Source organism: Aplidium turbinatum, chromosome 10 (genome assembly GCF_918807975.1).
Source record: "Aplidium turbinatum chromosome 10, kaAplTurb1.1, whole genome shotgun sequence".
In the NCBI taxonomy this organism is placed as follows: domain Eukaryota; kingdom Metazoa; phylum Chordata; class Ascidiacea; order Aplousobranchia; family Polyclinidae; genus Aplidium; species Aplidium turbinatum.
Window position 1 is genome coordinate 17753137 of NC_137481.1, and position 13364 is coordinate 17766500.

Consider the following 13364-nt stretch of genomic DNA (forward strand, 5'->3'; position numbering starts at 1 on the left):
TTTTCAATGCATTGTAAAGGCGAATCGATCCTTATTCAGTATACGCCACCCCCTGTTTGCAGTGATCGGTAATAGTGCTTCCACTAAACTTGCTGTAGTTTTCTCGTTTCTGCTCAGATTTTAACAATTTTGCCATTGTTGGAAAGCACGATCATACATCTACACGAATCAATTAAACAATAGCACAAAATAAGTACTAGCTTTATCTTGTGATAACTTTAACTTCACCAACTTGTACCGATTCTCAGCAACTTAATTTTTACAATAAAATCATTAAATCTTTGCAAACTAAAAGAGTATGTCTTGCTTTATACACCTGAAAAGTTTCAGGTTTATACATATCTCATCTACCAAACGAGCAATCGTCGTTCAAACTTAACCGCCCAGCGAAGCTTTTTTTCAATGCATTGTAAAGGCGAATCGATCCTTATTCAGTATACGCCACCCCCATCTCTACAAATAAACGTATTCAAAACTTTTGTTTCGGCCAACGGCCCGAAGCCAAATATTCACACTTTGTAATCTACGATTCTATGTCGGCAATGATTTTGCCGCAGCAAAAATGCGTTCATTTTGAAAACTGTCGAGTTGGAGACAACAGCTTGTCCTGTGCGCAAGTCGAACCTGTCTTTTTGAGGTGAAAAATTTTTAATAATTTTTCTGGCTTTTCTGGCTTCTTTAATTTAAAAAAAATAAGCCTGCACAGCTTTCCTTTTCCAGCTTAGGGTTCAGTGTTACCACTCACATCAATTTTTAAAACATCAAATTTTTTCATAAAAAACATCAAATTCAAGATTAAAACATCAAATTGAAAGCTCGGGTGCGTTTTGTCAATAAAATGATAAAAAAAGATAACAATTACATTAAATCTAGACTTTCTTCGTAAAATTTACTTAAAGGTTTATTTAAAAAACATGTTTTCAAGAAAAACTACTTGGCCAGCAGAATTTTATATGCAACTAAAATAACACTGGTCTACAAAAAAAGGATTTTTTTTGCTCCAAAACTTTGAAGACTGATTTAGAGTAATTTTGGGATGCTGAATCAAAATCTGACCGCAGATTTATCCATCACGTCAGGTTTGTGAGATATAATAACAACAAATTGTTACTTTTATCAAAAGTGGAAGATTTGGCGTTGCGTTTACTACCAACATATGCAGTGCTATAACGAAAGGTTAGTGTTAGACAGGCCAAAACAGCCTAAATAAGGCTACTGGACAAGCATTGACATAGGCCTGCTTAAATCTTTGTGGTTTCATGCAAAACATTGACGAAGGAGGGGTTCAGTTATACTTTTAGCTTCCCTTTTAGTTTGTTATTACTGCCTTGTTAATAATGTTGCTTAGACAATAAATTGGTATCAAAATTATAGTCGGTGGGTGTATTTCAGTTACTTATGCACCACATGGCCTGTATTTCTGGATATAGCACAATGTGTATGTGCAATGAACGCAACATCAAATCTTCCACTTTTGACAAAAGTAACAATTTGCTGTTATCTCACAAACCTGACGTGATAGGATAAATCTGAGGTAAGAGTCGGACTCAGCACCCCAAAATTGCTCTAAATCAGTTTTCAAAGTTCATAGGCCTATAGCAAAAATCGTGTAGACCAGTGAGTACGCTTTCAATGCAGTACCTTTTTAATTTTGGCGGCTGATATTTGCAAATAAGCTTACCTACAGTATATACAACTTAAGCCTGTATTTTAAAACCCTACTCGACTTCAAGTTTGACTCACTTCGGATGTAATGCAAAACTGATTTTACAAAATGCATCTTTTATGATAAATGAAGTCCAGCAATTGGCTAGTTATGAAACATCAAGTTAAAGTACCGTATCACACTTTAGCCTACTTCATGGGGTCGAATTTTTAGTCAAGGCCGACTTGAGCTCAAGTAAGGTTTTAAAATATGACCCTTAATGTCTTCATCTTAGATACTACAACCAGTCTATCAGTTTTCTTCACAACGGCTCATCATGCTCATGTATCTTTTACGTGGACCACCATTGCTCATAAATTCCACTAGCCTATTTGATGGTTGCCAGCTAGTGCAGCTTCCACTACTTTGGGATACAAGTTGGCGAGCTAGAAGCTTTATTTTTAAAGTTACCGTATTGAATTCACCAAATTGATTATATTTTATTTAGTCTGAGCTAGTTAACACCAAATCGCTTAACATCAGATTTTTGGGCAAAAACATCAAACATCAAAAAGTTACCCAAAAACATCAAATTTGATGTAATTACATCAAGAGTGGCATCGCTGTTAGGGTTTCCCACTTTCCCTAGACTGAAGAAAAAACTGATCCGTGTTTCCAATTTAAATTTGAAGTTTCATAACTGATTTTTTTTAAAAGTTTGTTTGTTTGTCATATTTTTATCCTGCATTGCGGGAAAGCGGACTTGAGCGTTATGCATCGATGTACGCCTTCTGACGTAGGCTACACCTGACCCACGCTGCAGCCGACGGCAATGTCTGTTTCCGGTTGTCTACACTACTTATGACTTAAATTTGGTACTACCCATTACTCGAAATCGATCACTGGGTAGAGGCAATTATCGTAAAGTTTCTTGCCCAGAGAAACAACAGCAAGTGCGGGTGGCTGGAGTCGAACATGCAGGCTCTCGACTGCGAGCCCAACGCGCTAACCACTCGGCCAAGTTGAATGTTTACGTTTACAAAAGTTTAATTTCTTGAAAGTTTACGCGGCGCGGCTTTGTCATTTCAACCTTCCACGCGGCGCGGCGCGGCACACGGCGAAAAAAATCAGAAACGGCCGCGTGCGCGGCGCGGCTTGCATCACTATATACAGTTTATAGTTGCCTAAGTAGTGCTTTCGGTTAGAGGGAGCCAAAGAGTATAAACGTGAGAAATCGCGATGTCCCGCTTTGCCCCGTCTTCCCGTGTCGTTATGTCGATTATAAAGAATCCGAGTAGCCTAACACACGCGCGCTGCACTGGGAAAACAACGCAGAACGGCGCAATGTAAATGTAGAAAATCCTACACACTGTTCTACATTTGCATTATGAAAAGTATAAAACAGAGAAAATTTATTATCATTGTGTTGCAACCAGTGGCGGATTTAGGGCAAAATTTTAAGGGGGCGCCAAAGAAGTATGGAACAACCTCGCTGAAAATGGCTTGGGTAAATTTTTTGCGTTTTTATCAATAAAATTGCCTATCTAAGTCAGGTAGGCTACCAGTCATTCCCACATCACAAATCAACACCACAAGTGACAATCAGTTGTAAAGTTGAGGCAATGCTATAATGCCGCTTGTGGCAATTAAAAGCAATAACAAATGTGAAATGATAATTTAGTTATTTTCCACTAAAAATTTAGGCTATACAACAGTGATTGCTTCAAGTGAATGAAAAGGGGTAACCACCAAAATCCATTTCAATAAATCACCAACCTAGAGTGCCTGAAGCTCACTGGTGCATAGCCCAAAAAAATGCATTATAAAAAACATTCAAACGGTGAGGCCTAGGTGTACTTAATACAAGTGAGTGGTACTCAGTTAAAATATTGCAAATAAAAAAATAATTCAAATATGAACAAAGCGCTTGCAGCAATAAGAGTCTACTAACCTATTTCTATTTTGTAGAATAAGTGTTACGGACAATTTTCATATCAAACGTCATATAAAACCGTTCAGGTCTACTGAATCTTGGCGTCTGACGTAATGGACTATTGCAAAAAACGAGCAGATTGCAGAATCGTTTGCAAGACCTGTAAAAAATTTGCAGCTGCGGCATAGCATTAGCCTACAACTACATCATTGTTAAATCTTTAATTACTTGAACAAGTGTAAGCCAAACTTGAGCAGGTGTGAGCTAGACTTGAACAGGTGTTAGCCAAACTTGAAACAGGTGCTTGAATAACTTATCATTGCCTATCATTATTACGTCACATAGCTGCTTACGTGCGATTTGGAATATTGCAAATTATCTCATTCGTAAAATTGTTGCTTGAAAGTTAGTCGCATATTTAACTGTTTTGCTTAGTGCTGCCAGCTGGACGAAATTTCCGTCTTTTATCTAAGTAGTTTGGATTGTAGTGACAAGTTTTTAGTGGTGTATCGCGTTGCACTTCATTTTCGATAGCCGCGGTCTAATTTTACAGAAATACACTTTTTGAATAGACGTTTCAGAAGAGTGTTTCTTTTTCGGTCATTACATACAGACAAACGGATCCGGGAATCTTATGTTACAATTTTCCCACGAAGAGATTTTGGTTTACCGCTGTGACCAGTATGCGAAATTGAAATAACTTAAGTGAAAGTAAGTCTACTTGCCGAGACTAAACATCACGCATTGTTTTACGTTAGTAAAATGAAAATTTACAAGTTAAAGTATAGCATAAAAAGGAAATTTGCATGCAGACATAAAAAATAAATTGGAATTTTAGGGGGCGCCATAGGTAGGCCTAAATCTGCCCCTGGTTGCAACAGTATTGTGATTGCGTTTTCCCAATTATGTAGGGTAGGCGATGTTGGCGAATGCGTAGCTAACGTGATGAGTCCGGAGTCTCTTTAATTGAGTAGTTGGTATCGGCATTCCTACATTTTTTGCTTGCTCTGAAGTATAGGCCTAGAATCAGGGGCGCCGGAAGCGGAGGGCGGCAGGGGGTGGATGCTCCCCCTGCCCTCAATTTTTCTGCAGATGGAGGGGCAGGGGGGCAATGGTGCCTCTTTGAAGTCATGTAAGCTACTGCACATTGTGCAATATAACAATTTCTGGTATTCGCTTTCAGCCTAATTATAATCTTTAATTTTTGCCTCAAAACTATATTTACGGCACAAAATTTTGCATCACAGTAGCCTACAGGCCTTAAAACTCGTTTTTTTTTCGGCAGCTATCGTGGCCTACCGGGAGCTCCTTCTCGTCGGCCAAGTCTGCGTGCTTGGAGGCCAAATACAAAATAAAAATAACGATAGCACAAGTAAATAGAATTAAACTTGCAACAATGCTAAAATGATCAATTTAGCGCTGTTGAAGTCTGGGCCTGGGCGACGTCCTACAATAGAATCGTTGCACCACGCAACAACTGCTTTATCGGAATTGTAATCCAGTACTGCGGGACCACTTAACGACACTCGCACGAGTGTCTCCAATGTGGCTGATTTTATAGGAGTTCGCCACCCCCCTAGAATTCTTTTTTACAACGAAAAACAACGTCATCGTCAACATGTGCTGACGATGACGGCAAAGTAATAAAATAAGTATTTCAATGATGTGAAGGACATTACCGGTACTAAAAGAAGCATAATTTTTGCAAAATATCATCAAAAAATGTTTTCCCCTGGGATATCAACTAACCTAGTTCTTCTTTTTAACAACGATTCAATGTCCGACAACATTGAATCGACATAAAAACGACAATATTGCCAGCCGATGTAAATTAGCACTTCGGATTAAGACTTTGTTAAAATAAACGTCAGGAATTACAAACAAGACTTACAGCGCTGGTGATCGCAGATGGATATATTCCATCAATAACAAATATTCCCGCACAATGCAACAGTGGCGATTATGGCGCGCTGACCTAATTTTGCGTCACTGTTTGATACTACAGTACATATTTTCGACAGTCAGTGGCGCCGGCAGGGGGGGGGCAGGCGGGGCAGCTGCCCCCCCAATGTTTTGGGCATCATCTTTTTAATTTTTTTTTTTTTTTAATACATATTAATATTATTTTTTTAATATTTGGATCCCAGCCTCAAGTAAGTCAACTCAAGTTGCAAGGGGGGGGGGGGGGGGGGGGGGGGGAGGTAAAAGCTCTCTCTTTAAAAAAAAGTATGGTAAACCTTGATGACTAAAGTGTACGGTAGATAAAAAGATTTTCTACAGAAGCAAAGATATAGACTTTTTAAATTTTTAACTAACGTCACATTGATGTAGAAAAATAACAACCTGTTAAATTTTTGATACCTCACACTCCCATGACTTCTTCCGCGCGCATTTTGGCATTGGTTGCTTGCAGTGATTCTTTCACTTAAACAAAACGTTTGTTTCAGCAGTTTTGAGTTGTTCGATTCTTAAGTTGTAAAGGAGACTCAATTTCTCCAATATTTATCATTTATGTTTCTTCTTTAATTTCAGCAGAGTATAAAACTTGTAAAAGTTTTTCATCCATACGACGTCATGAATGAAATTATATCTCAAATCGGCGTAATGACGTGACATCATCTAAACATTTTACCGAATAATAAATTAACAAATTCGATCGTCAAAAGTGGTTTGGTGGTGGTAAATATTACGTAATGAAAAAAATGTGATAAGGTTGGAAGACATTACGTCATGTATTTTCAATACAAATATGAAGTTTAAAACTTATTCTTTTCTTCATAGTCGTAATCCTCCTTCAAAGCGGTACTACAAAGAACCATTTTCGATAAGGGGGGCATCAAGAATAAGTCGACATGACTTTTAACCCTTAGAAGGTTGGGCTCCTGGAGTCTTGCTCAGTTTGGGGGGGGGGGGGGCTGACAATTCTTCTTATGGTTTAAGAGTGATATCTCTGTTATTTTGGCACGGTTTCAAAATTTGGGATTCACTTTGTAAAATTATTCACGCTGAGCATATATCCGAAAATTAAAACTATGTGAATTTTAGAACTGCTCATATACGTTGAAATGTTGAGGTCACTTATGAGTGTAATTTGTAGCGTGAGTTTACACATTATTTTTTGGTAGAGTAATGAAGAACGTGCATAGTAATGTTGTCATTAATTTTTTTACATTGTTTTACATACAGCCAATGCCCTTCACGCTGTGAAACAGTTAGGATTAACGAGACATGGACCAAATTAATTACTTTCATCCAGCTGGTGGGAAAATGTTTCACAATAGAATATGAAATATTTCAGAGGATGTGCTGAGAAATACCTTATATCTTTCAATTTATAACCTTTATTTGCTCAAAATTTCAGCTCAATAGAGGTGAATAAAAGTTAGAAAAAGTCAAGAAATCCCGTAGTCGCAGCCTCAGGGGTTTTAGAGATACAACTGTTGATACAAAAAAGTTGAATTGACAGCCCCCCCCCCCCAACCTTCAAAGGGTTTGCATTGAGTCAACAGATCTATGCCTTAAGGTTTACGTCAGCTCCGGAGATCAGTAAAATATAAGGTTGTCATCTTCAATGCAACAAGACCATTGATTGATTGGTTTAGTGAGAATTCGTAGTCCCATTGCTTTCATTTTGAGTGGTCATATTGATTTTCAATTTATTCTTACAAGACGTTACGTAATGAAAAAATATATAGCCTAACTAAGGTTGGAAGACATTACGTCATGTCTTTTCAATTCAAAATGAAGTTTAAAATTTATTCTTTTGTTCATAGTCGTAATCCTCCTTCAAAGCGGTAATACAAAGAACAATTTTCGATAAGGGGGGCATCAAGAATATGTCGACATGACTTTTAAGGTTTACGTCAGCTCCGGAGATCAGTGAAATATAAGGTTCTCATTATCGTGATTGTAAGCCGCGGGAAATTTTTCCTCTAAAAAACAGATTCCCGGGAAGCTAAACAGTTTTTCCAGCCCTGGTAGAAAACAAGAGAAATTAAATAATATACCACTGTCTTGCATGTCTTGCACCAGTGGCGTAGCCAAGGGAGGGGGGTTCAGGGGTTTCAACCTTTCAAATTGAATTTACGGATGTTAATACATTGTTTACAAGAAAAGTTTTAGCCTATGATGTAATTTCTCGTCAAACTGTGCAAGGAAGCAAGCCATCTGCAACTGCTCACTGCTGAGATCGCTTGTTCGATCTAGATTAACATCTAAACAGCTATTCGTTATACAAAACTTGAATATATCAGAAATAGCCTAAAGTAACTTCATTGTCTCAAAGCTTTTTGTTTGACACTCATCAAGATGTATGACCTCTATGACACGTTACATTTTCTAAACTTTGGGTTGACTTCAGAGCATAAAAGCTAGTTACTTACCTGAATAAGATCGTTTTTTGAATCAACCAAGGAGAAAATTATTGATAAATAATAAAACTGTAATAATCTCGCAAAAAAAAGCAATCAACCTATGTCTCAAAAACAAAGTTTGCCTAATTTTAAACGAAACTGCATTAAAAGAGCGAGTTTTGCCAATACCAAACATTCAAATATCTCAGTCTGGAATTAGCAACAAGAAAACATAGAGACTTAGCTTTATTTCCGAAAAATGCCGAAGAAAACATGATCTTATCCTTTTGCTATGCCACCGGACAGCACCATTTTACAGAAATATTCATACCCACAATTTTGTTGAAAATGCTCTCAAAATGCACCAAACTGAAAGTAATTTTTCAAAATTTTCTGGGGGAGGCCCCCCAGACCCCCCACCGCTAAGTGTCGCCTTCGGCGAACACGCCATCGGGCTTCGCCCGCCGGCTGTCAACACCCCTCTTGCAAAATTTTTTACTATGCTACTGTCTTGCACTGTCAATATTTTGCCCCCCCAATGTTGAAGGTCTGGCGGCGCCACTGTCGACAGTTAATCCACGATCATTCTATTACGAAATTAAATAATTGGCTAGAAGAGACCGGCGGCCAAACTTGGCCGATTGAGGAGGTTGCACCGGCGGTCATTCAAGCACTACTTAGCGGTCATGGCCGCAGGCTGCTTTAAGGCTTGACAGTAGGTTACATCATTATAACATAGCATGATCCCCTTCTTTGTATACCGGACACTTGTAGGCTATCATTACTCAAGTCAATACACAGTGAGCTGATAGATTAGCATTACCGCTAAATCTTATTTTAAAACTTGAAAAAAAAATTGGCCTTTTAGTAAACAAAAGTGCCCTTTTTTCGTAATCTTGCCCCCCCCCCAGTCAAAAATCGTTCCGGCGCCCCTGCCTAGAATAGTTTTGTTTTTATTTTTGAGCATCACAACAAAAACAATATAGCCTACCCTAGCTTAGGTTATGCCAAACATAGCAGAGGTTTAGAAAAACATCGAAGGGGATAATCAGTTTAAAATATTGCACGGCCACAACGCAACTATGCTTTAGCCTTGCTTTTGCAACTATGCTTTAGCCTTGCTTTTGCAACTATGCTTTTGCTTTAGTTGTTTATGTCTTAGCAGGGCTGCTTGCAGCAAAACTAGGCTGTAGACCCTGGCTGAACATCTGCTTGAATAACCTTCTGGAACCGATATGTTTTTCGCTGGTGGTTAGATTAACATTTAGGAGGCAACAATTTCCACTTTTTGTTATGACAGCTCGAGCACTTCCTCATTATCAAATTTGGCCCACCTGGTAAAACGTTTGGACACCCCTGGCATAAGCTAACGAAATCAAATACTGTAGCTACAATCTCGAAATAAAAGAAAACTAAAGAAATTTTTGTCGATGTGAAACAAAAGTTTACTTAAAGAACCCTTCAATGTAAAGTTAAATTTGCTTATGTCAACCACATCGACAAAAATTTTCTTTAGTTTTCTTTCGAGGTCGTAGCAATTTGATTTCGTTAGCCTATTCCAAGGGTGTCCAAACTTTTTACCAGGCGGGCCAGATTTGATATTGCGAAAGTGCCCGCCAACAGATATTGATAATTTTGTTTTGCGTAAAGAAAAATGCATATAGCGTAGGCTACAGCAATATTGTGTTATTTAATGTCCTGTCATACAATAAAGCAAGGTTAATATGCGGGTATGTATACGGTACACATATTAAATATGCAAGTTTAAATAGGCTATTTTGTTTTAGCCTCTACATATTACGGGATATAATAAGTTAGGCGTATAATTTAATAAGTTGTCTGCTTTTCTATCAGAAATTAACACATCCAGAAACTTTGTAAAACACAGCTGTGTTGATGTGAAGAATGATAGCCTACTGACGTCTTAATTTCTCTACTCAGGTCAGGTCTGGTTCGAGATTAGTGATAGACAAGCGTAACGCATTACGACTGCAGGAGTCGCTCAGCTTTAAGCTCTGTACCGTCACCAATCGAGTGAAATAACTGATCAACACGACTCTGATTAGTCAAACTGCAAAGTAGGAGATTTTTTGCTATACCTCTTGAAAAGTTGCGTCCGGGAAATAGTCACGTTGGTCAATATAGCCTGTAAGCCGAAAATCGGATTGTTTCAGTTTAAAAAACGTAACCAAATGGAAATTTTTACTCAACTAATGTAACAACTTTTGTATGTCTTGATACTGTATAAGAAAGTTTATGATGGAATTGAAATGGAGTGATGGAATACTGTTTTACGTCTTATCATCCAAATTTTTCATCCCTTTTTCATTTTTAATATTTTCCATCCTCCATCACAAAATCTGCATTTCATTTTCCATCCCATTTCCTGGTCTATGTGCTGAAATCTGGAGCTATGCTAGATTACGGAATCAATCCTTGTTAGTAAACTGCTTGGATTCTTTACCGCTGTTGCGACGCATTATGTGGTGCGATGTGGCGTTTTGTTTCCAGCAACCGATTTTACTTAGAGACAATAATATTGCTCGTATCAAACAGGAAAATGGTTGTTTGTGACATTAGCAGTTGAGCTTAGCCTACAGTTAGTCGATAAAACGTCATAAAAGTGACAGAAAGGAATATCATTGATTTTAGATCGTTCTAGTTTCAGAAGAAAAAAATGCACACCATATAAAAACGCAATTTGTTTGCCAGGGATAGGAAGAATAAATAGGCTAATGTACATAATTTATATATATCGCTATGTCCAAAATATCATAGGCTACGTTTCCATATTTGCAGTTTTAATTAACTATTATCGAAAAACAGCTTTGACTCAAGAACTGGATACAGTTTCATTAGTCATTACCATATTGGGCGCATTTTGCAGTCTATTTAAAACGCAAGATCACTTATGCAATTTCTCAAAATAGTCATTGAATTAGTCATAGCATTACTATCAATTTGTGTTCTGTCTAAAAAATCATTTCATTGGGGCTTATACAATGCTTAACTTGTTTTGTTTTTTTACAACGAATATGCTGTAGGTTACCTATGATTTATTTTCCTGTGCCAGACAGTGAGCATATAGTAAGAACAGCTGTCTTTAGCTAAAGATGTTGAGCGTAAACTCCACCAGCCAACTTTGATTAAACCAGACTATGCTTCTTCTCTTTGCACATAACAAAAACAAAATAACATCTACACATAAAAATTGGCCACAGCAGTTAGCTCGTTATTACTGGTTACCATACTGTACCATACTAAACAAATATTATATGGTAATAATGGTAGGTAGCCTATGTATAAAGTATTAGGCCTACAGTATATTATCTGAAACCTACACGGTGATAAAAGCCAGTTCGAATCAATACCCACATTATAAATGGTTTGGTTTTGAATTTTTATCGTCGGACTGACGAAGCCTCTGATAAGTTATTTATGGTAGTTTTGCATACTTGTAGACTAGAGAAGCTAATTTCGACGGAGGCCGGTTACCGAGATTGGCAGAGTGAAGTTTTTCCAATTGTTGAAGTGTTGTTAAAACAAGTAGGCTAATGTGTTATTAACATGTTTTATTTCAAAGGAGTAAGCTATTGTTAGGCTGCAAAACATTACGACTCTTAAAAATACAAGCTAACAGGAACTTGGCGCTTAAAAATGAGACTTTTCAAGCAAAAAGGTCAGAGACGTTTCTTATATGTTGATTGTTGATGTTCTATTTATGGAATAAATTAGGCAACAACTTGTGTATATAAATAGTAGTAGAAAAGTATTTAACAAGCAGTGATGTCAGCCATTATCACAATGATGGTTTTCTTCTCAATTCGTGATCTGCAGTTGCGGTGTTACTCTGCTGCGTAAATTACAACAATCAAATTTAATAAGTTACCGTACCTGCTTACCATATAATTATTAGCTTATAATTTGCAAAAGTCTCAAGGCTATTTTAATTCTAACAAGTGATTCATGGCCAAATATGTTGAGAAGATGTTCTGTATGATGTCACTTAGTTCGATAGACTCAACCGCGTGCGCTGATTTAAAAATGTTTTCGGCCCTTTGAAAGTTTCATAGCTTGAAGTTAAAGTTTGGAAAGTATATTTCAAAGTTCAAAAATAGAAGCCTTCTTAGGCTGCAGATAGTTATTACCCTTGTCAACCTTTTTTCAGTAGTTATGTATTTAGTTCGGCTGTTTGTATTTGCAACAACTTAGACTATTCGTTGAGATATTGATTAATATTTTAATCTTTCCCCACTTCAGAAGTTAATTTTAGATCACTTTCACAGATATCTGACACAGTTTGGTTGCAGTAGGCTATAGGCCTATATGTTCTATAAGGCAGCACACCGCAACGTTGAAATCCAAAGCTTTAATGTTCTACTCAATGGGTTTCCATTCAAAACTAATTTGCTTTTTCCCGTTTTGCTTTGTGTCAAATAAATAGCCTACACTTATACTTTGAGCTTTAGGGGCAAATTTTGATTTGGTCCATGATGCAATTTTACTTCAATTATGTAGACAGGCAAGAGAATCTCAGAATAATGAAAGTGCTATAAATTCGAGGTGTTTGGCCCTGCCCTTGCAATATGTTCTTTAAAGAATTATTCTTGCTGAGGCTACTGAATTTCAAAACACACGTATAGGCTAAAGAATTTCAAAGATTTTTTAAAAATGAATTTTGTGTCATTTGACGCAAAATTTATTTTCTTTAGTTCTTTACTAAAAAACCTTGTTTAATTAAAGTTTGACCCAAGAAAATTCAGTTTGATAGTTTTTTTATCTTCTTGATTTTTCACCTGGCTGTTTTGTGCATTTGATGGAGAATAAGTAGGCTACCTAACAGGGACGTGCAGTCAGGGGAGGCAGGTGAGGCACTGCCTCACCTGCCAACATCTGGCAAAGCAAAAGTTATATCAAAGAAATGGTTATCACAGAATAAATATTTTTTGTTAAAAAGTAGTAAATATTGCACGTTTTTAGGTGCTTTAGTTTGTGTGAATTGCTGTAGTCGTGCCCCCTTTCCCCCAAATTTTACGTTTCTACACCCAAACTGTGCTTTAATTTGTTTCTGTTTCTGTGGCGATATTCCTATCGAGCGTTCATGTGGTCAAAATCGTTGAAATACGCAAGGAGAGGCAACGCCAGCTTTGCCTCACTTCAGATCAGAAAACTTCCATACACTGCACTATGCGTGCCTTTTTCTTTCGCAAAGTCGCCAGAAATCATCATGAACGATTTAGCTACGATTTGAGGCACGCCTCAAATGTGACGTCACAGCTATGAAACCTTTTTCGTCAAGCTGGAGTGCCCGCGAGCCTACGTGGTATGTGACTTCTTGCAGCGTAAAGGATTGTTTCTTATAAAATGTAAATAAAATGGAGGAAGATTTAGTATCAAATCTGAGAGATTTTTAAAAACTAAACTTTCAATCCAA